Genomic DNA, 25,755 nt, shown 5'->3' on the forward strand with positions numbered 1-25,755 from the left:
CTTTCTTAGGATTGGGAATTAATTTTTATTAATCTTACTTTTTAAGTGATTGATTTTTGGTGACCGATATATAAGTTTGGAACGGGACTAATGTCCTGTTTAGCATACCATTGCTTGCTAAAAGTCAATCTGCCCTATGTACAAACTAACAAAAAATTTTTTAAACCTGATGTCTAAGTATTGAATAGAAGGAAATGCATTAGGGTTGTTAAAAACAAGTTTTAATGATAGTTTTAATCTTTACAGATATATTGATGTAGACTCCAAAGTGCAGTTTTGCTGAAACTGCTTCCGTCTCTCTTGATACAAAGTACTAAACATAATAAGTTTTACTCTACTACACAGAAAATGATAGGAGGTAAATTTTGCAGTTATTTTTTATTTGATGTTACAGAACATTTTAGCATTGACAAGTTGAAGTTTATTTCAAATAAATTTGGAATTAGACCTGATTTACTAGATCTGTATATTGTGAATTACATAGGCAATATATTTCAAGATATAGATATATGTTGCAATTGCAATATAGAAACAGATTGCTTATTTTACCATGGCAGGATTATTTTGCTTTGGGGAAGGAATATTAAATTCCACAAATATTTGTTGAGCCTGTTTCTCTACACTGAAGAAAGTGCTTCTCCCAAGTGTTTTAAACTGAAATGATATAAAATTTGGTACTTCCTCGCATGAGTTACCATTGCTCCATCAGAATCTGTTCTGAGCCCTGGCTCAGACTCCACACTTCAGGTGGAATAATCTGACAGCCCTATTATATGGTTCTATTCTGGGTTTTTGTGTTTATATGTGGATTACATATGGAGGATTCAGGGGTTGTAGCATTAAAACAGATCATTCCTCAAAATAACACAGGGGTTCTTTCAAGTTGTCTCTGGGTCATACCAGGCATTTCTTGTTTTCTTGACTCCTGTAATCTCACTACAAGTACTTGACTACATTAATTCATTTAATTCTGTCGACGGCCTAATGAGATAAATATTATTTCTTTTCATGTTACAAATGAGGAAACTGGGGACACTTTGAGGGTAAGTGAGTTTGTAAATGTCCATAACTACTACCTTCTTCATGTTTTCATGACAGTTCGCCTGAGAATAATTGTAGCAAACATTTATTTTCATTCATTTTGTTGAAATAAATATGTAACAGAAAAATGCAACTGGAAATTCTCAAAATTATTGGCTATAATTCACTACTTCTTTTGGTAGAAACTGTTATGAGCAAAAATCAAAGCAGGCTTTTCAGAGTTTATATATATATATCAGAGTTTATATATATTCATTTATTTATTTCAGACATAGAGAGCATGTGTGAGCTGGGGAAGGGGCAGAAGGAGGGGGGGCAGAGAGAATCCCAAGCATGCTATCTACGGAATGTGGACCCTGGTGTGGGGATCGATCCCATGATTCTGAGATCATGACCTGAGCTGAAACCGAGTCCGATGCTCAATTGACAGAACTACCCAGGGGCCTTTTATGTGTATATTTTTAAAAATGGTATAAATAAACAGTGATATATTAGAGTGGGCTTATACTAGCTCATTAAAGTACATTATTAAATTTTCAGAGAATTTACAAGTCTGTTTTAAAATGCAATCATTATTTAAAATTAAATTATATGATCACATAATATATGATTATAGGCAAATATGATACTCAAAACTCATTCACCAATTTTTCTGTAAGTTTACTACATTAACTATGATCTACATTATTGATGTTTTTTATGTGTATTGTAGCTGTATGGTGAAATACTAAGTAATAGTATTCTGCAAAGTTACGATCTTTTCTTTCCAACTTTGTATGAAGTGACATCATGTTGATAGATTGACAGCAGCCATGATGGTAATATTTATACTGTGGAATTTGACAAACATTGAAAATAAGGACTTGAGTCAATATTTTATTGATTCCCTAGACTTAAGAAAATGATGGCAAAATGTCAATAAAGCTTATTAAACATAAAACACTGCCTTGTCTATAGTCATTACACTGTGACTGGCATACACACACATGAGCACACACAGGGACACAAATGAGAAAATATTCTTCTAGAAATCATACACTATCATCTTATTTAGGAAAGACATCATTCATATCTTTGACTAATAAGGGATTTCCAAAATATATTCTTATTATTTCACGTTCATATTACTTGCTAAGCAAGCAGAATTATTAACTAATATTATGTCAAAAATACACTCATTTATCAGTGATATGAACAACTTCTTTGCACTGTTTGTAGTCTGTTTTTGTCAAATGATGGTTAAATTGCAAACATAACTTTGCTACAGATACAAGAGGTCAGCAAAAATCAATAAAAAGCATTTTGTGAAAATCAATTTGCTATATGGGATTACAATAAGGTATAGTATTTTTATTATTATTTGTAAATTGTGCACTATATATCTTTATATCAGTATAAAAATATGATAAACTCATACATTACTTTCAGAGAATTTATTTTTAAGCATTTACCAGCATACTACTGCACATAACTCACTCAGCAAAGGTTACAATGTTGAAAAAATATATAAACTGTAGTAAATCTTAATACAAATATTGACAGGATATAAATATAGAAATATTGAAAGTTTCAATCATGAACCAGTAATAATTTAATAGAGAAAAAAAAAAGACTGACAAGGATGTTTAAATTTTCCAGAACAGATTTTTTTTTCTCATTCAGATTTGTGATGGGCAGCTTTCTAAATTGGTTTACATTGATTCTGGCTTCCTGACATCAAATCTTAGTGTAATCCCCTCTTCCTGAGTGTGGCCTGAAACTAAAGATTTACTTCTAATTAATAGAATATTGCAAAAGTGTTGGGATGCCACTTATGAGCTTAGATTATAAGAGACTGACTTCCATCTTGCTTGTACCCTTATCTCTGGCCCTTCTTGTGTACTTGTTAAAAGCAAGTTGCCATGTAGGGAGTTGATCTATTGAAAGGCTATCTTGACAAGGAACTGAAGGAAGTGATATTAGTTCAAATCCCATATCACTTTATTGGAAAAGAGCCAAAATAATATTTATCTCACTAGTTTGTTGATATATCCACACTCCGTTGTTCCGAACAAATGTCTTGGATGATCACATTAATCATTATAATAAATATATTAATTATATCCTTTCTGAAAGAATTTTTTTCTGAGTAAGGAGTTTGATCATAGAATAATTGGATTGGATTGGATTCATGGTTTTAACTGGACATATTTTTCATATTTCCATTTTTTCTTAAACCTATATGTGTACATGATTTTATTTTGAATATTCATAATGATCAGAGTGGCACTTGCCTAAATCTACTCATTTAAAACTTATTTCACTGCAAATATCTTAAAAGAGAAGCAAGGAACGCATATGGTCCATATACATCTGATAACTCTGAAATTTAGTAAGAAATTTAGGAAAACTTTGAAGGTTATAATCTGAGGTGTGTTTTCTAGAATTATTTCTACACATATTTAGACACTTACTATATATATTTATTTAAAGCTATTTGTTTACTTTTTCTTTCCTATAGATACTTGTAATTTATCTTCCAGGTTTTACCACTAATCTTTTCTATTGGCTGACTCTGGCATTGAATTTCTGTTTTTTTCCACCCTAATAATTATGTATTATGGTTTTCCACTTCCATTTTGAAAAGAATAATGCTCTAAAAATAAATCAAATGTAACTCTGCTGTGTTCATACTCTTACTTGCAATGATATAATATCTTACTATATTAATAAATTTAATTGGCTAGCAAGAGAGGTGGCTGTAATATAATTATTTATGAAGGATAGGCATGCTACAATAAACATACAGTGTTTATTAACAAAATTGATGATCTAATGAAGTCAATCAGCTTGATTAAATAGGAAGTAAGAAAACTTCTAATACAATTACTTTTTGTATGTCAAATATATATGTTTTCTTGGGATAGACCTTCTAATAAACCTTTATGTCTTATTAGATGTCCACAGTAATAGCTAAATGCCTTTACAGCAATATTTAAATATCTCTAAATGATGTTTTCTAACCTATAAAATTCATTACTCTGAAAACAGTGTGCTTATTATACTCATAAATATTTCTAGAAAGCCCTGTATTTGAAAAATAATGACTTTACTAGATTGATTTCTAATATTCTCCATTATATCTCCACTGCAATGTTAATGAAATCTAAAATGAGCTGATTTTTAACAAGCTCTTTATCCTAGCAACTTGTATTATTTATATTTATTCATATGACAGAGGCTGTTTTCAAAAAAACATATTGATATATTTTAACATATATTTTTTAAAGAATATTTCAATCCACAGTTTGACTATTGTGGACAATGCTGCTATGAACATTGGGGTGCAGGTGCTCACATCAGAGAGAGAGAAAAATAATGAGAGACTCAACTACAGGAAGAAAACTGAGGGTTGCTAAATGGGAGGTGGGTGGGGGCATGGGTTAATTGGGTGATGGGCATTAAGTAGGACACATGCTATGATGAGAACACTGGGTGTTATACACAACTGATAAATTATTGAACACTACATTTGAAACTAATGATGTATAATATGTTGGCTAATTGAATTTAAATTTTAAAAAAATACATATTTCAATCCACCAAAGACAAGTGGAATATAATAAACAGAGATAATTTTAAGTACCTCAATGAAAAATGAAATTTTAAAAATTAAATAGCATTTCAACACATGGAATTAAGAAAGTATGTATTCAAGGGCACCTGGGTGTCTCTGTGCATTAAGTATCTGACTCTTGATTTCAGCTCAGGTTATGATTTCATGGACATGAGATGAAGCCCTGCATCAGGCTCTGCACTGGGCTTGGAGCCTGCTTAAGACTCTCTCCCTCACTCACTGCCCCTCCCCCTGCCACACTACTCAAGTAGGTTCTCTCTCTCTCTCTGTTTAAAAAAAAAAAAAAAACGGTAGAAATTTCTGACCAATGATAATAAAGAGTTATAAAAGAAGACTAATCTTTGGAGAATAATTTGTTATGGGCATTTGGTTATAACTTGGATATAATGACATAACCATTCAAGGGCTTGTTTAGCATTAGTTTTAAGTTCAAATATTGAGCTATATTTATTCTGACATTCTTCTTTTATTTTTTTTTAAACTTTATTTTATTTTAATTTTTATTTATGATAGTCACAGAGAGAGAGAGAGAGAGAGGGAGGCAGAGACACAGGCAGAGGGAGAAGCAGGCTCCATGCACCGGGAGCCTGACGTGGGATTCAATCCCAGGTCTCCAAGATTGTGCCCTGGGCCAAAGGCAGGCGCTAAACCACTGCGCCACCCAGGGATCCCTGACATTCTTCTTTTAAACAACAACAATAAAAATAAGCTATCTTAAGAGGAACAAATGATTTCTGTTGAAATATTTTCATGATGGAATGAGGACAAATAATTGCTTTACTAATTCTGGCAATTGCTCTGCCTGAGGTTCAATGTGTATACAGTGCTTCCAAATGAATTTACCTTACCAATAGTGGTTTTGCTCCATTTATTAGTAATAAGTAAAGGTGGAATTCAATCAATGGTAATCATAATCAATTGTCAATGATAGCTATATCAAGGTCAGTGCAAGGTCAGTGATTACTTTTTTCTTAACCAACATTTGTTGACACTACTGTGAGTTTTGCATATAAAATCAAATATAAGTCATGACATAAAGTACATTAAATACTTAAATATTTTATTATAAATACATGGACCATCTTTATTTTTATAATTCACAAAAAAAGTCAAAATGCTAAGTTATATTCCTTTAGGAATCATCTTTATTTTTATAATTCACACAAAAAAGGCAAAATGCTAAGTTATGTTCCCTTAGGAAATGTTTATATTCCAATAATTGTTCTTTATTATCAGATCTCAATATTTTGCAGAGCTTTGTGGTTATAGTATGAAAATCCACAGCATAAAGCAGGCTAGAGTCTGTCTTTTGGATTATTTAGCCCAATGTTTTTATATTTATATATTTCTCCAAGTATAATTTTCTAACTAATTAAAAATGATTTAAATTCATAATTGAAGTTTGGTTTCCTTAAACACATTCATTTACTTTCTAATTATTTATTCATATCAAAACACAAGTCTAATAATTATTATAGTAACCATACATAGTTTGGTAATACCTGCACACTGGTAGTAGGTTATATATCTAATAAAATGTTTGGATATTTTGTTTTAAATTTGCTGAGCAAAAATAAATGATAAAGGCTAATAATAATAATATTTTTGAATGCTTATTTTCTCGACGTGCATTTTAAGTGCTTTACAAATATTAACTCATTTAAATCAAAATGGCAGTATGAAATGATATTAAGAAAGTGAAGAATAGAGAAGCTATATAATTTGCCAAAACAGCAACACATACTAACCTTTAAAAATAGGAATTGGATTCCAGCTTCAAAGTCACACTGTCTTTGGAGAATATTGCAGATATAAAATATAGTTATTTTTAAAACTGTAGGCATTTAATGTACTACTCTGTTGAAATACCCTAAAGACACATTCCTAGAAACAAAATTTTGACATATTAAAACTACTTGGGAAAATTAAATCCTTGTAATAATAGTGATGCTAAATTTGATTTTCATGTAATTCTATGAAATATGGTTATATTCTCTTTACCAGATACAATATGGCACATATTCTATAGAATAAGCTTGTCAAAGACATTAGCTGCAGCAAAGGAAGAAATCAACTGAAGAAAGAAAGCCAAAGAAAAAATTATTTTTTATATCTTTCTAGTTCATTTCCTTGTGTTTTAAGGTTTCTCACTGTTTCTATGGCATGCTCTCACTCTTGAAATAAACTAGGCCACTTAGAGTATTGGCACTTACATTTTAGAGTTTTAATAAGTTGATTTTTTGCTTTTGTGTCCTTATAAATTTACAAAGAAATACTTGCCTATTAGGGGGTTTTTAAAAATATTTTTCACATGAATGATAGTAGTCAATATGGTTTATCTTTATTTAATTTTTATATGGATTAATCCTATTAACTTTCAGATAATTTTTCATCCTTTTAAAAACTATCACAGAACTATCACACCGTGAAAACCACTAGACTAGTTGTTCAAATGAATTAAATGATACCCCAAATCCTTGTTTTCAAATAACTCATATGAATAAATAGAAATATATTAAAAACTTGATGGTAAATTACTGATATGAAAAGAGTAATAATAATAATAATTTAAAGAACTTATATATACAATGTTGTGGCACTTTGGTTTATTAAGGGCATAGTTAAAGGAATGTACTTTGAATTCATATAGACCTTGTTCCCAGTCCTGGCTCTGTAATTTTGAGCAAAAATTGTCTTTTCTTCTCTGATCCTGCATATCTTCATCTGTAAAATGGGGATAATAATGGTTACCAATAGGTGTGTTGCTTATAAAACCTGAGTTCACTACTTATGAGTTAGGAAGCACTCATTGCTTTTATTTGTCATAATTATTTCTGTTTTAACTATAAATAATTAATTTCGAATAATAAAAACTAACCTGATGTCTCTTATTGTTCTAGTAATAACTGTTTAACATAAAGACTAATGCTATAAAAAATGCAATGTTATATTATCTCCTTATTACTCAATTCAGCCATTTACAGTGCTAGAAATTTAAGGGTCTGCATAGGAAAGATAAATTTGATCCTAAGGCAGGAAATCAATTGACAGTGCATTGTGATTAAAGAACTTTGCAGTATTTCAATTCTCCATATAAACTCTGATTATAATTTAACATTTTAAGGCCCATTCATGCTGCACAGAATTTCACTGCATTAGTAAAACATATCAAATTAATAAAAATTAGAATTGTGCTCTAATTTTGTTTCAAGTTCACTAAAGGAAAAAAATATGGTGGTTTTAGTAACACCCCATGATATTGTGGTTTTGGGTAAGAAGAGAAACTTATTTTAAATTTAATATTATTAAACATGATGAGAAAATAGGAAGGCCATTGTTAATGAGATGCGTTAATTTATTTATATACTATTTCTTCTAATCTCTTGTTTATTATTTCTTTACCAATGACTATTGTCCAGTAGAGACCATGAGCTAGAAAGGCAAAATTAATTTTATATTTCATTAGCAACATACCTTCAACTCTATTACTGCTTCTTTTCCCCCAAGGTCAGAGTATGTGTATATGTGTTTGTATGTGTTTTATCTTTGTCTTTTATTCAATATTTTTTCCCTATGCCATGACTCTCATTCATCAAATAATATTAAATAAGAAGTAGTACATAGTGTTTGCTTTTATGAGTAAGTCTGTTTTTAGGCAGTCTTTTCTTAGGTGGGTATTCTGTGAAATGATAAAGGCAGGACTTTGCTTTACTTTGAGTGACCTAATCAGGCTATTTCCCACATGCAACCAAAAGGAAAAAAAAAAAACAAAAAAAACAGAGTATAAGTTGAGCTCCAACTTACACACTAGATACTGTCCCTCCACAAAATTTTTTGTTCATTGACTTGAAAAAAAGTACATGAAAACAAGGCTACTAATAGTAATGTCTATGGACCATGACTGTTCTTTTACATAAAGAACTGAAAATTCACCAAAGTGATAACGAAATCTTCCAGTAGGTAACACCGTGGGGCAGACAGCAGAGTCCTTATCTGTAAAACAGAAACTAGAGCACCACAAAATGATAGTAAATATTTTAAGAAAGAAATAACTGCAAAATTAGAATTCAGGATTCAGTAAATGTGTCTATTGTTAAAAATAATACAATAAGCCCCAAATGGAATTGTTTAAGCTAAGCCCTACATCAATAATGTGAGACTTAGTTTTGACCCTTCCAGAAATAGAACCTTAAACCAGCCAAAAAGGAATTGCCTGATCAGTATTAGTTAGGTAATCTGTCTGATAAGCTCCTTTTATTCCCTAAAGAAAGGTAACCTTTCAATAACCAACTTTTTTTTTCCCCCAATACAATTTCTTTTTTTCCTTGTTTCCTTCTGGCTGTAAAAAGTCTCATATTTTATACAGCTCCGGGGAGCTCCTTTGTATCTGCTAGATTGGATACTGTTCAAGGCAAATTGACTTTTGCTCAAATAAACTTTTAAAATATTCAATTTGGTTCAGTTTATCCTATAACACTATTAAGAATCAATTTCAAAAAATCAAAAATTTCAGATTTAAAATTGAAGAAGTTTATAGAAAGATTAATTACTGAAATTCTAAAATATGTAATCCAAATATATAGTTTAAGATAGGAAAAGAAACTATTTTAAAAATACAAGTCTGGTAAACATACAAGTCAACATGAAGGTTGAATGTATAAAATGGCAACAGTAATAAGGTTTAATACATAGAATTTTAAAAATATGACATAAATTTAATATATAGACAAAAATGACTGTTAAGCCAAATGGAGACGTGATTATAATTGGAGCATTCTTACTCTGGGTTCTTTATTATTTGAGGGTTCCTTAGGAGAGTAGAATTATCAAATTTAAGTTTTATTGCATTAAATATACATGTAAAAATTCAAAATATTTAAATAAAAATAAAGCATTAATTTCTACAAAAATAGTGGAGAAATTTTAAAAGATTAAAATAAATCCTGAAGAAAATAGAAAATTTTTAAAAAATGAATAGAAGCCTAAAAGAGCATAACAAATCAGAAAGCATATTAACAAAAAGCAAAATAAATATAACACATTAGATATATTTAAAAGGTTTACACTTACTGTTTAAAAGAGATGCATTTTAAGTAAGAAATATATTTAAAATATTAATTCAGAGAAAGTCTCTGGCTAAAAGGATGGGAGAAATTTGCCAAGTAAATTCTGATCAAAAAACAACTGCATTAAAGTCAGACAAATGTCTTTTTTAAAACATAGAAACAAAAGTCTTAAAGATAGAGTTATTATCTAACAAGTATTTTTTTTGCCAAAATACTAAAATTCTAAATTTCAATGCCCTTGAAAATACAACTTCACATACATGATGCAAAAACAAAACAGAATTGGAAACAACACCATTGTGATATATTCCAAGATATCCTCCTCAAGATTTGATAAAACAGAAACAGTTAATATATATAACACTTCAGTATATAAAGTTACACTGAATTTAACTGATATCTACTTGTATATGTATCTATATATCCATGTATCTATCTAAATCCAACAATCAGAGAATACGAATTCTTGGGGCGCCTCTGCCTTCAGCTCAGCTCATGATCCCAGAGTCCTAGGAAGGAGACTGTTTCTCCCTCTTTGCCTGAAACTCCCACTTTTGTGTTCTCTCTCCCTCCTTCTCCCTCTATCAAATTAATAATTAAAATCCTTTAAAAAGAGTGAGAGAATGTAATTTATTTATAGTGTACATAGAGTGTGATGAATAATGAGCATTCCAAAGATTATAGAACAAATTCCCTTAAAATCAGAAATAGTTATCTTACAGGGTATCTTCTATGTTTACAAGGCAACATAGTATAATGATAATAACATAAAAGTTATTTGCGAAATTTCATAAAACATATTACTAAATAATATTAGTCAAAGAAAAAGTTCAAAAAATAAAATTTAAAATAACTTCTGTAATAAAGAAAAGCTTATAGCATTCAGTCAAAATTGTACCCTAAGGAAAATTTGGAGGTTTTATATTTCTAAAGGAAAAAATTACTGTATAACAAGTAAATTCAACAAAAGAAGTTATAGGACAATACAACAAAGAAAAGTGGAGGTATTAATTTTAAAATGCAGATATTACTTCAATAGATAAGAAACTTAAACTTGAGAGGATCAAAAAAACATAAAATATAAGGCAGTCTAGGAAGTAATTTAAAAAGGCTTCTAAAATTAGAGTTCAAAGAAAAATAAGTGAAGGCAAAGAGAACAATGTTAGAAATAAAAAAGAAGGGACGCCTGGGTGGCTTAGTGGTTGAGCATCTGCCTTCAGCTCAGGACATGCTCTCCCGAAGTCTGCTTCTTCCTCTGCCTCTGTCTCTGTCTCTGTTTCTCTCTCTCTCTCTCATTAACAAATGAATAAAATATTTTTTTAAAAAGAAGTCAAAAAAGACATTGTACCTGTGGAATTCACAGGAAGTTTAAAGATAATAGTGCTGACATGATCAATCAGCCTTAAACAATGGATTTTAAACAATTATATCACATGAATGAATTTTTTTAAAACCACAACTTATCAAAACTAATTCAAGAAAAAATTCAAAAAAGCACATCTATTAACATATCAGTACATAAAAATATCCCTACAGAACTTCTGGTTTCAGCCCAACTTAGAAAGAATTTAGAAATTATCACTTCCATTTCCACAACAACAAAAAAAGCTAAACTCAGTCAGAGTGGAGAGAAGTGTCCTAGTCAAGGCTCCACCATCAGGAAGCATTTGCAGAAGTGATTGGGAAGTGCTAGGAAAGGATCTGATAAGGAAGGCTTCAAAAGGAGGCAACTAGGCTGAGAAAAATACTGATAATCAATATGTATATGAACAGGAATGACCAAATAGGGGAAGGGTTAAAATCAAGTCTACAGGATGGGGAGCTAAGTGACTACAACTTCCTCTAGAAAACTGTATCTCATTAGCTGCGAACAAGTTCGGTATGGGGAAGGCAGGTAGCTACCCCACGAGGTTTATCAAAAAAAACCTTTAATTGCTTATGGTCAACCTTGAAAAAAAAGTACCATCCCGGAGCCAGACTTTTTAATCATTACTGCTCCCGTGACGTTTAAGGATAATGAAGGAATACTATGCACAACTCTATGTCTACAAATGTGCTGACACACATGAAATTAAGAGCCAATTCCTTAAAACACACAACTCCCAAAATCACATAATTAAGCCTTATTTCTATTTGAATTTGAAATTCACTTAATATTCATAACCTTCCCCAAAAGAAAATATCAGTTCCAGATAGTATTTCTATTGGTGAATTCTGTGAAACATGTAACAAATACTTATTCACCCTAAGCTCTTCTAAAAATTTGAAACAAACAGAAGACTTCTTAATTTTCTGAGGTCAGAATTACCAAGTGCCAAAATCAGATAAATTGAGAAAGATGAAAACCACAGACTAGTATTTCTCATACAGAAACACAAATCCAAAACACAATACTAGCACATTGAATCCAATAATGAATTATCCAAAGTGACCTAGTGGGATTTATTATAGCATACAAGGTAGGATCCATACTCAAAAATTAGCCGATGTACATCAACAGCAAATTAGAAATAGAACATTCTCAACTTGATCATGAACATCTATTAAAAAAACCTATAGAAAGTATAAAACATGGTGGTGGGATCCCTGGGTGGTGCAGCGGTTTGGCGCCTGCCTTTGGCCCAGGGCGCGATCCTGGAGACCCGGGATCGAATCCCACATCGGGCTCCCGGTGCATGGAGCCCGCTTCTCCCTCTGCCTGTGTCTCTGCCTCTCTCTCTCTCTCTCTGTGACTATCATAAATAAATAAAAAATTTAAAAAAAATTATAAAACATGGTGGTAAAAAATACAATTTTCTTCCTAAAATCATGAATAAGGCAAAGGTGTCTTCTCTCCCTATTCCATTTATCATTGTACTGCAAATCCTAGTATATTAAGATGATAGAGGACATTAATGTATACAGAAGGAAGAAATAAAACTGCTTTTAGTCAGGTCACATAGGACATGATTGCCTAAGTAGAAAATCCCAAAGAATCATCATCAACAACAAAAAAAACTCCTAGAATTAATAACGAAGTAAGGTTAGAGCATAAAAGGTTAATATTCAGAAGCCAATTGTCTTCTTTATGTGGATAGTATACAATTGGAATTTGAAATCAAAAGATATTTTAAATCATATGCAAAAAATGAAATATATAGGTATAAATCTAACAAAATATGTACCAAGTCCATATGCAGAGAACTATAAACCTCTGATGAAAGGTATCAAAGAAGATCTAAATAAATGGTGTGATATTTCATGTTCATAGATTGGAAGATTCAATATTGTTAAGATGTGAATTTTTCCTGACTCGTTCTATAGATTCAACTCAATTTCAATCAAAATCTCAGAAAGCTATTTTGTAGATATTGACAAACTGGTTCTAAAGTTTATATGGAAAGGCAGTAGGTCTAGAATAGCCAACATGATGCCATAGAAAAAGAGCAATCAAAACTGAAGAGTGTATTCTTAAGGCATACAAATTCGGATGGATAGGTAGACAGATGGTGTTAAACACAAACAACGGGTCTAAAATGGAGTTACTTATGCTAAGTCCTATATCCCCAAACTGATATTTAACTTGACTACTTTGGCTCTCCCAAAAATGGAATCTTTAACTAGCCAATCAGGAATCACCTGATTAGCATCTAGGTGCTCTTCTTGACACCCACCGCCTCTGGGGAAAGTAACATTGCAAACACCAATCCATTTGTTTGGCTCTAGTACAACTTCCTTGTTCCCACTTCCTTCTGCCAACAAGTCTTTCATTTTGTAGAGCTTTTTGGAACTTTTTCTAACTACTACATTGGATGCTGCCTGATTCATGAATCACTGAATAAAGCCAATAAGTTCTTTAAATTTTACTCAGTTAAATTTTGTTTCTTAAAAATAGATAAAAAGTTGAATTGGGCAGCATATTATTAATTTTATCATCATTATATATTTTATTTTATTTTTTTATTTTTTTTTCATTATATATTTTAATGCACTATGTGAGATATATATATATATATACATATATACATGTACACACATTCTTGTATAAACAGCAGATACATTTTAATGATACTCTTTTAAAAATCCATATATATGACCTAGAAAAAAACATAGTTAAATATTCAACTAATATCTATGTTAAAAAAGGTATTCCAAACATAACTGTACAAATTAAAATGGAAACTGTAATGGAAAATAAATTTTCTGAATAGCAAAGCTCAATTGTGCACCAAAATTATAAACTGTAAAAATATTTGCATCATATAGACACAGAATTAATACCCTTAAATATAAATTATAATATAGAACATATATTGTAAAAAAAAAAAAAAAAAAAAACAGTACCTGTGGAGGCCGAGAAAAATTAAGGCCATCCCACCTAAAGTTTAGCATTAGCACAAGTACAGCCATCTTAGGCCCCTGTGAATAAGAGCTGAACTTTACAGGAAAAAATGCAGAATGTCCTCAATGTCCTCCGCAGGGAATACCATATCAGAAAGACAACAGAGCCCATGCCCGTGGTAGAAAGTCTCAGAATGAGAACAGAGCTCAATACCCTTAAGCCCCGTATCAGAATGTAAACAGAACTTGAGAAATTCCTCCATCCCTTCTAAAATCCCCTAGACCAGCCTATGAAAAACCCAGCTGTAACCCACCTCGGGGTCCAAGTCCCTGCTCTGCTGTGTCGGGTATACTTGGACCCAAGCTGGAGCTTGCTAAGAAACCCTTGTGCGCTTGCATCCCTGTCCGCTCCTCGGTGGTTTCTTGGATTCACAATCTTGGGCACAACAGTCAACAAAAATATTTGACAAACTCTCATGAAATATTTTATGAAATGGATTTATGATCATTCAGAAATATAAAAAAAATTATGTACATGTCCTTGCAATCAAATAACTGCAAGTCTATTTGACAATTAATTATGGTATTATTTTAATTAAATTGAAATTGAGATTTCTAATTATAATACCTACCACTGTATAAACAGTGGGAAATGGGTACTAATATAGCCATTATCAGGACTTAGATATATAAAGATTACATAACACTTCTCCAGAAACTCATACTAACTGAACTTTAAAAATTATAAAAACTCTTTGACATAATAGTTTCCTTTCTATAGAATTTCCTAAATTTTTATACATTTTACCAGAAAGCTATAATAAAATATACATTTTAGTTTCTATCTGGTTGACCCACCTATTTCTAATATTACTTATAAATTGAAATGAACACAAATGCCTGAATATGAGTTATTAAAGTATATTAGAACCCTTCCATATATTAGAATAAAAATCCATCAAATAAACATAGTTTTAATCACAAACATATTTAAATAAAGTACATATTATGTGAAGTTTATTGACCAAAAAAGGTTACAATACAGAGTGCTTTAAATATGTTTAAATTTAAAAACTAGGACAAAAAAATGAAGCTCATCTAGAGAACAGTAAGATGAGATTTCAGATGATTTAAAAATATTCTGGTTTATGCTTTTCTGTTCCTCCTGGCATCCATGGTTGATATATTACTGTTTTAACATTTGTAAAATAATATCTGTTTTTTGTTGTTACCTTGAATTAACCACAATTTCTCCTCCATGACACATGCTTGGTCAACAAGAAGGATTCAGTCACATGTGGTAGCTTTCCAGAATTCTGGGCCTCCTAAATGAGTACATGGTACAAGGAAAGTAATTAAAATTCCTGGAGACCTCAAAGTTTGGAGAAGAGTACTGATGTCAAAAGAAAAAAGTCATATTCAAGGAGTATGAGAAGTCTGAGCTTGGGAATGGAGGACATATTGTGGATCTGAGAAGCAGAGGTAAGAGGGTCTAAGAAATCACCCTAGTACAAGCAACACCATGCAGTCTAGCTATTTAACAGTACTGTTAAAAAGGGCAAAGACAGGGACAAAGACCTTTCCCTTGTTAAAGGATATGACTTGTGGGAAATCATGTATCACTCTCAAATCAAAGGAGAGAGAAAAAAGGAAAGGTATATATTGAATCGACCAAGGATAACAGCAAGTATGATAGAGCTATCTAAATTTGACCATTTGCATTTTCCAAATAAAAAGTTGGCTCTAATGTGCTAAGACCATTTAAAAGGAAGCAAACACACTCAAATTTATTCACCTAAACATTTTATTCTTCCCACACTCTTTCCTTTGCTTTTCAAATGTGTATCAGCTCATGTTCACTTTTTGGTTTCTGTGCACCTAAAGTGCTTTCTTTGAATTAAGATTTGCCCTTTTTTCTGATAGGAACTATTCTGCTATTTGAGGGAAAGTTGTTTGCTTATGCAATTCTTCAGTATCCATCATAGTTATGTAGTGTTTATTCCTGTCTGAAGGTGAGAAGGACAGTTTATTCCAATATAATTTGAAAAATTATGGATGACTGCTTTATTTATTTTCCAAAGTTGTCTCTGCCTCATTCGGGTTACATGCCTGCTTTCTATTCTGGGTGTTTTGATATTTATGCAATAAAAGTTATGCCGTTTCACTTTTTTTAATGTGGTAAAGACAGAAATATCTTTAAAAATAATTTTGGTGAGAAAAATAATTTCCTTTGCATAGACAGAAGATTGCAATGTCACATCCTTAAATAGATACCACTACATCTTAGAGGCTTAAAAAATCATATTCAATTATAGACTTCAGAAAATTAGTATTTTATTTATTTACTGTTTATTCACAAATTTATTGATTGCTGACTCAATGCTGTTTCTATAATTATCTAATCAATGCTTTATGTGGATTAAATGTGGATTTTATGTACATTTAGAGATTGATATGTGGCAGGATATTAGATATTATAATTTTGCTATCCAAATAATACCGGCTCTTATTTGTGCTAACATAATAACAAGAATTAGTACAGGAATAGAAATGATGAGAGCTTTTTTTCTTCTAATGTAGCAGGATTTCATAATTGAGTCCAAATTGAAATTGGATATACATCCTTGGTCACCATACTCTATATCTTCAGTACCATTTTGCTTCATCTTATTTGCATCTAGTCTGAGAAAACTCAGAGAAATAACTAAAATTGTATCAGCACAGTAAACAGAAAGGCAATTATTGTAAGACAAAAAGGACTCTAGTCTCACTTAAAAGGCAATTACCCTAGGAAGAACATGGCATGATGGCCTGGTCTCAGCCACAATATTTGGGGACCAGAGGGTTGTTGTGCTTTAAAATGCATCATGGCTATTGTTGCTTAAATCTGTTCCAGACTAGTTATCTTCACATGTTGGGGCTCAGTTTAAGTTACAAATGGGAAATATGGTTGACAGAGAGAGGAAGAGTGAGCCATGTACAAAGATCTCTGAAATGCTTATTACTCCCTGTTATGTGTCATTTCTGATGTTCCCCACAAAGAGAGGAGGACACATTTCTCTTCCTGTCTGATGTGTGGAGTGAAAAGCAGAAGCACTGAGTGGGGCAATAGAGGCAGTGATGTTAAGACTGTGCCAACAGACACAGAGAAGCCCTGAGATTTGCCAGTCCTTGGGCTTCATTAGGAATAGCAATGCCACAGACCATTTTAGTGGAAGAATATGGGTTTCCTTAGTGAATGGGCAAAGCCTTATCAGAAAGCAAAAAGCACAATCTAGCTGAGTAGTTAGAAGTAGTATGGTAGTAATACACCTTGGACCAGGTGAGAGGAGGTAAGAGAGAAGGGAAGAGAGGAGAGAGGAGAGATGAGAGAAAGAGAGAGAGGGACAGAGAGAGACAGATGGAGAGACAGAGAGAGGCACTCTTATCTGTACAAAATGCAGGGGAGATTGTTTTAGTGCTAAGTAATACCCTTGAGAAGCTCCACATGGCAAGGGAGTGGCAAATTTGAAAATCACTGGGTTAAGGAATTTCAATTCTGCATGAAGCCTCTATAAAAAAAAAAGAGTATTGGGTGAACATATTGATTTTCTCTATGTGGCGCATACCATTAATTGAAGTTCGGCACTTGTTAAACAAAGGTATTAAATAGTAGGTAAAATAATGCTATGAACATTGTGCAAAGTGCGACAAGCAGTTCCTATGAAGACAGCAGTATTAGATCAGTGAAGATTAAAGAGATTTTAGGAGGAGGCAATCTGTATAGAAGCAGGTTAGGGATCAGGGTTACTTTTCTGGAGTGCAAAGGTGACAATTAGACCTGACAGAGACAATAGACAATAATTTAAATTTGAGATTGACCCATGAAAACAGTTTGCTTGGCAGTAATCTTGACTTATTAAAATTTACCAATGTACATATGCACTCCTGTACAATATACATATCTGTTCAGATTTGCAAAGGTACTTTTTCAACTTATTATAATAATGCCCTGCTAAAACTTACATAGATTTGTCCTGAGAAAAAGATGTAATTAGCATAGCCATTCACTGCACTGGGGAATTTTAATGCTACTAGTCAAATCAATTTTCATAATTTGAGAAAAAGTATGTCATTTTAAGAAAAAATTACACAATTCTCTGTAGTATAAGACTTTTATCATTTAAATTAAATTAACTTAACTTAATTTTTAGAAAATCAAAATTCCATTACCTAAAATCGGATCACATTGTTTGTCTAAATGCCTTGATAACTACTCAATGGGGGGAAATGAGAAGAAATGATATTCTCATAATAAATATTTTAAAAATAAACTATTTAAAAGCTATTAAGCTAAACTAAGTTGGATAAAAGCACAATTCTGGAAAATTGTATGAAGTATGTACCTTAAAAGTGCTTACATTTCAAGGTAAAATATTTGAATTATGTAGCAGGGCTTTAAAATAATAGCTGATCATTATTAATTTCCTCTGGTATTTATTGTCACAATATTAATCATGATGAACTCATTTGGTATTAATGTGCATGTCATAACTAGTTCTTTGGGATTTCACCAGTGATTTCAGCAGTGATTAATTGCACAATTATTTTAAAGGGTTACCAATTTTCTTAATGCCTCCTACCTGACAGAAGAGTTTGATCTGCATTTTTGCAGGTATAGAGTATAACAGGTACATTTGTCTTCTAACCATGGAGCCAAAATTAATACCTGTGTTTAAATCTCATGTGGCTACTTGAGCTCATTTCTTGCTATTTTCATTCATAATCTCAATATGCCAACCTGATTAAAATACCATCTTTTGAAGATTAATCATCTAATATAGGTAATCATATTTTAAATATGAATGGGAGTTGGGACGTGAGCAAATACATCATTAATAAAAAAAAAAGGCAACCAAAAATAAAGTTAGGTTCTCAACTAAAAAGTGGAAGCAAGCTGGGAAACTATAAGAATGATGGCTGAACAACAACAACAACAACAACAAAAAAAAAAAAAAAAAGAAGGGAAAAAGAAAATGTTACCAAGTGGAAACAGACTCTCTCAGAATTCACAAAGCCTTAATAAGGTCCTTTGACTCTCAGGGGGCATGAGATGGATACTATGACACTATCTTCTCTAGATTAGTAGGACATAAAAGAATATGAATGACAGGCTTATTTATGGATCTTCAGACCACAGAAATGTAAAATATTTAAATTATATGGGAAATAAGTGTACCCACATTATTATTTTAAGGTAACATAAACTTATTTCCTTACATATTATGTTGTTATGCTTTTCTGTTTACTCGCTTTCCTGCTAGTATTTTGTCCTCTAAAAAATGTAAAACTATTTCAGCAAATTCTAATTCCAAAGGAAAATAAGTGAAAATAGGGTGTATGTAAATCACTCCGTATCTCTTCCTTGTGCTTTTATCTTTCTTCTCCCACTGACCCTAACCCAAGCAATTACACACATGAAGAAACAACCTATTACACACATGAGGACACTGTTTCTCCATATTTAAGTATCATTCCTCAACTCTTGGTTATCTAACTTCCAAACTAAGCTTTACAGTATATTACAATTCTTCAAGGATGACAGCTCCTGCATTTATAAATTACGAATTTTTATTTCCTTTACATTCTATTAAATGAAATTTTAATCTACCATCATAGAAGTTAGGGAATGTTAGATGATTTGGGATCAATGGATAACTACTATTATATCAGTAGATCATTTCAGCATAGCATATAGTGGCAGTATACAAATACTTTTTTTGGTTTAATATTTCCATATTTTATTTATTTGAAAACTAACATTCAAAAATGTAATTGAAATTTATAGTATTTAAGATAAATATTCTGTAAATTAATTACATTTAAAATTAAAGATGTAAGGCTCAATGTAGTAGAAAAAATAGGAAAAACTTGGCAAATATTATGACAAAAAATATAAAATGGATCCTCTCCTATTCTGATCACATAAAAGTACAATATATACTATATATATATATATATATATATATATATATATATATATATAGCAGCAACGACATCAAAACACATTATCTTAGAAAACATATTAGCTTTAAAGAAAAAAATAGAAAATCTGAAAGATGTGAACAATTATTTCTTAAATAAATAAAGAAAGGATTTAAAAATAACAGTAAATAACAGGATAATTTGGAAACAGACTAGCAAAATTTGCCAAAGAATTATTAGAGCTATGAAACCAATGGTAGGTGATGAAATTTAAAAATAGAATAAATGAAATGAAAGACAAATTCATGTAATTTGTTCTATAATGAGCACATTAAAAACAGGAAAATCATATTAAAGGAAAAATAAGGGCACTTGGGTGGTTTATTTGGTTTGATTTCGGCTGAGATTGTAATCTCAGGATGGTGAGAGCCCTGAGCCCTGAGTTAGGCTCCATGCTAAGTATGGAGCCTGCTTGAGATTATCTCTCTTCCTCTGTACCACCCTTCTCAAAAGAAGAATAAAGAAAAAAAATAGAATAAAAAGATTCAATAAACATCTGATTTATCAATGATAAAGAATTACTGAAAGGAATACTAAAGGATAAATTTTAATAGTAGAAAACTGGTTTCAGGTGGAAAGTCTGGAAGGCAAGATACAATGATTATCAAATATCAGTAAATAGGATTGATACATCAAAAAGCATATTGGGATTTAAATAATTTAATACAAATTGGACCTAAAATCCTACATAAAAACAAGGCAGACTCAAAGAAATCTTTGGTTTATTGCATATAAGAGAAATCTGTTTATTAACTTCAGACTTTGCTAAAGAATTTAAGCATTCCAAAGTTTTTAAGAGCACTCCCCAAACTGTGCAAAGAGAATATGCAGACTATCATAAAAGTGAAGGTAATAGAATTTAAAAAAGGAAGCATATAGAAATTGTGATACATAAAACTAAAAGGTATAAAAGAGCCATGCAATATTTTACTAACCATAATGATTACAAATAGTCAACACAAACCAATTATTAGAGGATTCTCAGATTGATTAAAAAACAAGTCTCTGGCTGCATCTGTTTATAAGCCTCACAAAAAGTAAAAAATAGGAGAATTATACCTTTTCACATCTGAAAATGTACTTCACACCTTAAAATCTAGAAAGTTGGGGAAATTGTATGAAAATAGTTCTTACACACATTGTAAAACAGGACTATGATGTATGAGATAAGGAAAATAAGAAAGGTGAGTGTAATCATATTACTAATTTACTTCCCTGAAATAGTTTCCAGGGCATGGAACAGGGAATGGCAATTCAAACAGTCCAAAGCCAACCCAGACCAGCAGTAGAGTCGGAAAGCTGGTGATTAGGGAAGACAAGGAAGCTAGAGTTAACAGGAAGGTACAGAGGAGGAATCCGCAATAGAGGAAAAACAAATATTTCAATAACAGTGAATACTTCTTCTGGTTACAGTTAGAAGTTACAAAAGCATTCCTTGGTTAACCTGATGAAAAAATGTCTTTATACTCAGAGCTGCCTTGATTTACAAACCTAACAAACAAGATCTTTTTTTTTTTTTTAAGGTTTTATTTATTTATTTGGCAGAGAGAGAATGAGAGAGCACAAATGGTGGAAAGGGAGAAGCAGCCTGCCCACACAGCAGGGAGCTGGATGTGGGGTTTGATTCCAGTACCCCGGGATCATGACCTGAGCCAAAGGAAGATGCTTAACCAACTGAGCCATGCAAGCACCCCTAAACAAGTTTCTTCTATGTAGTCAGTTTCGGTCCGAGTTTTGTCTGAATACACACACACATAATTTAAAAAGAAATATAATTTGAAAATACACATATTTGTATATATTGGATTTTATAAAATTACCTTTGAATTTTTGTATGCATTACCAATTATTTTCGCAGGTTCATCCATGTCTCTTGCAGGTGAATCTCTAGAGTAAGCCCCTCTCTATACTCTAATCTAAATTTTTAAAAATTATTCTTGGATAAGTAAAGAATAATATGAATAATCTCGGGCTTTCTTTTTTAAACTTTCTTTTAAACACTGGAATGATTTCAAGTCCCAAAGGCAAAATTGTTAGCTCATATCTGCTTTATCCTTTTATTTCTTTAAAATCATAGGTTACTTACTCAAAAAACCCAAAACCACATATTACTCTCTAAAGAGAGTAGAAGATACACATTTCTGTGTATTAATATTTATCTATTACCAGTTAATCCCCAGAGCTACAACAATATACACTCCTGCAGTTGAGCTCTGCAATGCATTTATCCCTAGGACAAATTTTCAGAATTAGAATCTGCAGAGATCCAAGATTACATATAAAAATAATAAATATTTTATGTTAAGAGTATGTCAGAACAGTTTTGAAAAGACTATAAATCAGGCAATTTGGCAAACTGGTTGCAAAATGTTTATTAACAAAATAATGACAGTGATTAAAGTTTTATTACAGCTCAGATAATATTTTCAGTGTGTTACATGTATTGGCTCACTTTAAACTCACACAAAAAACATAAGATATTAATATTCTTGTAATTTTTGGGATGAATACATGGACGTAGAAAGATTAGACAATCTGCCCAAAATCACAGGGTAAGTTGTAGTCTGGGAAGAAATTCAGTGACACTTCTGAGGCCGTGGTAAGAAATATGACTTACAAACAGAAGGACTGAGTAGCCAGGTATGCGTTTCTACGACTGGTGATCATTTAAATTGTTATTACCACTTTTAGAATCTCTGTCACTATGAGAATCAGAAGGCCTCTCTCTATAATGTATTTTAAAGGTGAATGTTTTATTTAGAGTGGTCATTAATGAAGTTGAGAAATGGACCATAAGCATAGGATTGGCAGAAAACAAAATGAACTCTCTTATCTAGAGATGCATTGATGCATTGAAATGTAATCTGCACAAAGAAAAATATTTCAATTTGAGTAGACAAGCTTATCTATGTTCTTAGTGTAAAGCCAATTGAAACTTGGCAGGGTTTCTGCTTTCCTTTGTTTTGCATTATTTTCAAATGAATGGAAAACTGCTAATGTGCCTGAGTTGACGAAAATTATTAAGGGAAGAGCGCTGCTTTTGAATTTTAAAGCAAAATGTATTCTTTATTTTATCTGATTTGGGTAGTTAATTAAAATATATCAAATTTCTACAACTTCAAATGCATTCTTTTGTATTTAATTATTTTCTATTAAAAATGCTTATCCCCAAAGCATTAAAATTAAAAATAAATTCATTTGATATATACATTTTAATTTCATTTCCTAAATATTTTTTCTGTTGATAAGGGCAAAATTTATAGTATTTTACCTTTATACCTAATATTATTTCATATGTATACATTTTAAATAAATAGAACTGTGGTAGGAAAAGATGTAAAAGATATACTAAGTTTTAAAAGATTTTCTAAATGTATTATTTATTTTACTTATGTCTTTACAGCAAAGAGTATGCCTTATATACAGCATACTATTTTGGGGAGTCTGGGTGGCTCAGTCAGTAAACATCCAACTTTTGATTTTGGCTCAGGTGATGATCTCAGGGTCTTGAGATAGAGCCCCACATTGGACCCCGCACTCCATGGCAAGTTTGCTTGAGATTCTCTCCCTTCCCTTTCCCCCTTCTCCCCTATGGTGTCTCTCTCTTTATCCCAAATAAATAAAATAAATCTTTGAAAAAAAAAAACATACTATTTTTATTTTCATCCCATCTGCATATGATGAAAATTTCACAAGCTTTGCATCATCAACTTGGCTTGGACTACAATGTCCAGATATTTGGCCAGACATCATCCTGGATGTTTTTGTGAAGCTGTTATTTAGATAAGATTTACATTTAAATTGGTAGACTTTAAGTGAAGTGAATTACTCTCTATAATATGGGTGGGCTTCATCCAATCAGTCAAAAACAGGAGAACAAAAATTGATCTTTCCCAAGCAAGAAGGAGTTCTAGCAGCAGATGCCTGTGGGTTCAAACTGCAACTCAAACCATTCTGTTTTGCTGGAGAACTTTAAAAAAAATGTCTGTGAAGATAATTCTGTATCGTGTCTATTTTTGCTGGACAAATCATGTTGCATTAATACTTGCAATACTTTTCTTGAAATTGTGTTTTTTCCTTAAAACTTATATCCATGGCTTATCATCTAGTGGCAGTCTGTTATTTGTGGTAAAGAAATATATCTATCTACCTATCTATACACACACACACACATATATACATATATACTAATAAACTATATATGTAAATATATATACACACACACACTAATAAACATTGAGACAAGAGTAATGTTCTAAATGTAAGTGGGTGTGAAAAAAGAGTTGTGTGCTGCTACCTCATTAATTTATGATGACACTGTTTTCCTTTTAACTTAACATTTAGAACCTTTTTTTTTCCAGCCTGTAATTACTTAGCCAATAAACTACATTGCAATTTAGATCCTAAAACTCATCTCAGAAATTTTCTAGCAAGAACTAGATTCCCAAAGAATGAGTTTCCTTGTTCAAACAATCAGATGATCCTCTGAAAGCACATAAGGACCACCCTTCACTTTCTTTAGTTAACCTGAATTGCAAATTAAACAGAATTTTCCTTATCTAATATGCTTATTGGCCTTTTTTTCCTGTGTACTAGAAACATTTAACGTGGTGTTATGTGAAAATAGTTGAATGAAAGAAATACAGCAATTGTATCGGACTCTAAATTCCATTTTATCTTCTATTTCCCAACTAAGCATGCATAGGTGTGCTATTAATTTGATTTTTGAAACATGACTTTACTAAATCTATTTTAAGCTACTGTAATCTCTCATTATTATATCTGCATTACTATAGTGCTTTATTTTTAAGTAGCTCTGGGTCATTACACACTTCAAAGTATGGTATAACAGATTAAAATAGAGAAAGTATTATAAAAAATAAAAAAATTCAAATTCCACTCATAATTAAGGATGCAACCTAGGAAAACTTAATTTAGAAATAGATGAGCATGCTACCTTAGGGAAATTTGGAAAAGGTCATACAAAAACTGATTATTAAAGAAAACACTCTTCCACAATTCCTACTTTGTTTGACCATGATACTTTCATGATCAAAGGTTTAGGAGGAACTAAGAGAAAATGGTATATATAAGATTTTTTCTCATAATAATTTTTAACTCCATATCTGCGATATTGTTTTTAATTTTTTCTTGGAACAATATATTGAAAATGGGCTCAGTAAATGTAAATGCCTATATACTCACGATTATCCTGATATTATCAGCATGAAAACTATGACAGACACAAATGCTAGATTAAGGAATAATAGTCACACCCTGAAAATAAAATATAACATAATTTCCTAATGGGTAAGTAGATAGGATATAGTATAGTGAATGTTTACTGACGTTTATTTTGAAAATTATCTATTATTTCTTTTGAAATTATCTATTATTAAATTCGTCACCTCGGGCATTCAGTTAATTTAGTGAGCTACTAAACCAAAAGTTTGGAGCTTGATGTACTATTCCCACAATACTGTTTAAGAGCCAGTTGATCCTTCCACTAGATGTCAGGTGTTCTAGGCTCTGCCAAAAAAATTTATTTACTTGGTGGGCCTTGAAGATACCGAAGAGATTTTACATATATACACACACTTTTCTGAACAAATTTTTAAAAACAGAATGCAATCAAAATTACATAATATGGAATTTAAACCTCTAGTTTGAATCCATGTCCTCATTCAA

The sequence above is a fragment of the Nyctereutes procyonoides genome, unplaced genomic scaffold, assembly GCF_905146905.1.
Source record: "Nyctereutes procyonoides isolate TBG_1078 unplaced genomic scaffold, NYPRO_anot_genome, whole genome shotgun sequence".
In the NCBI taxonomy this organism is placed as follows: domain Eukaryota; kingdom Metazoa; phylum Chordata; class Mammalia; order Carnivora; family Canidae; genus Nyctereutes; species Nyctereutes procyonoides.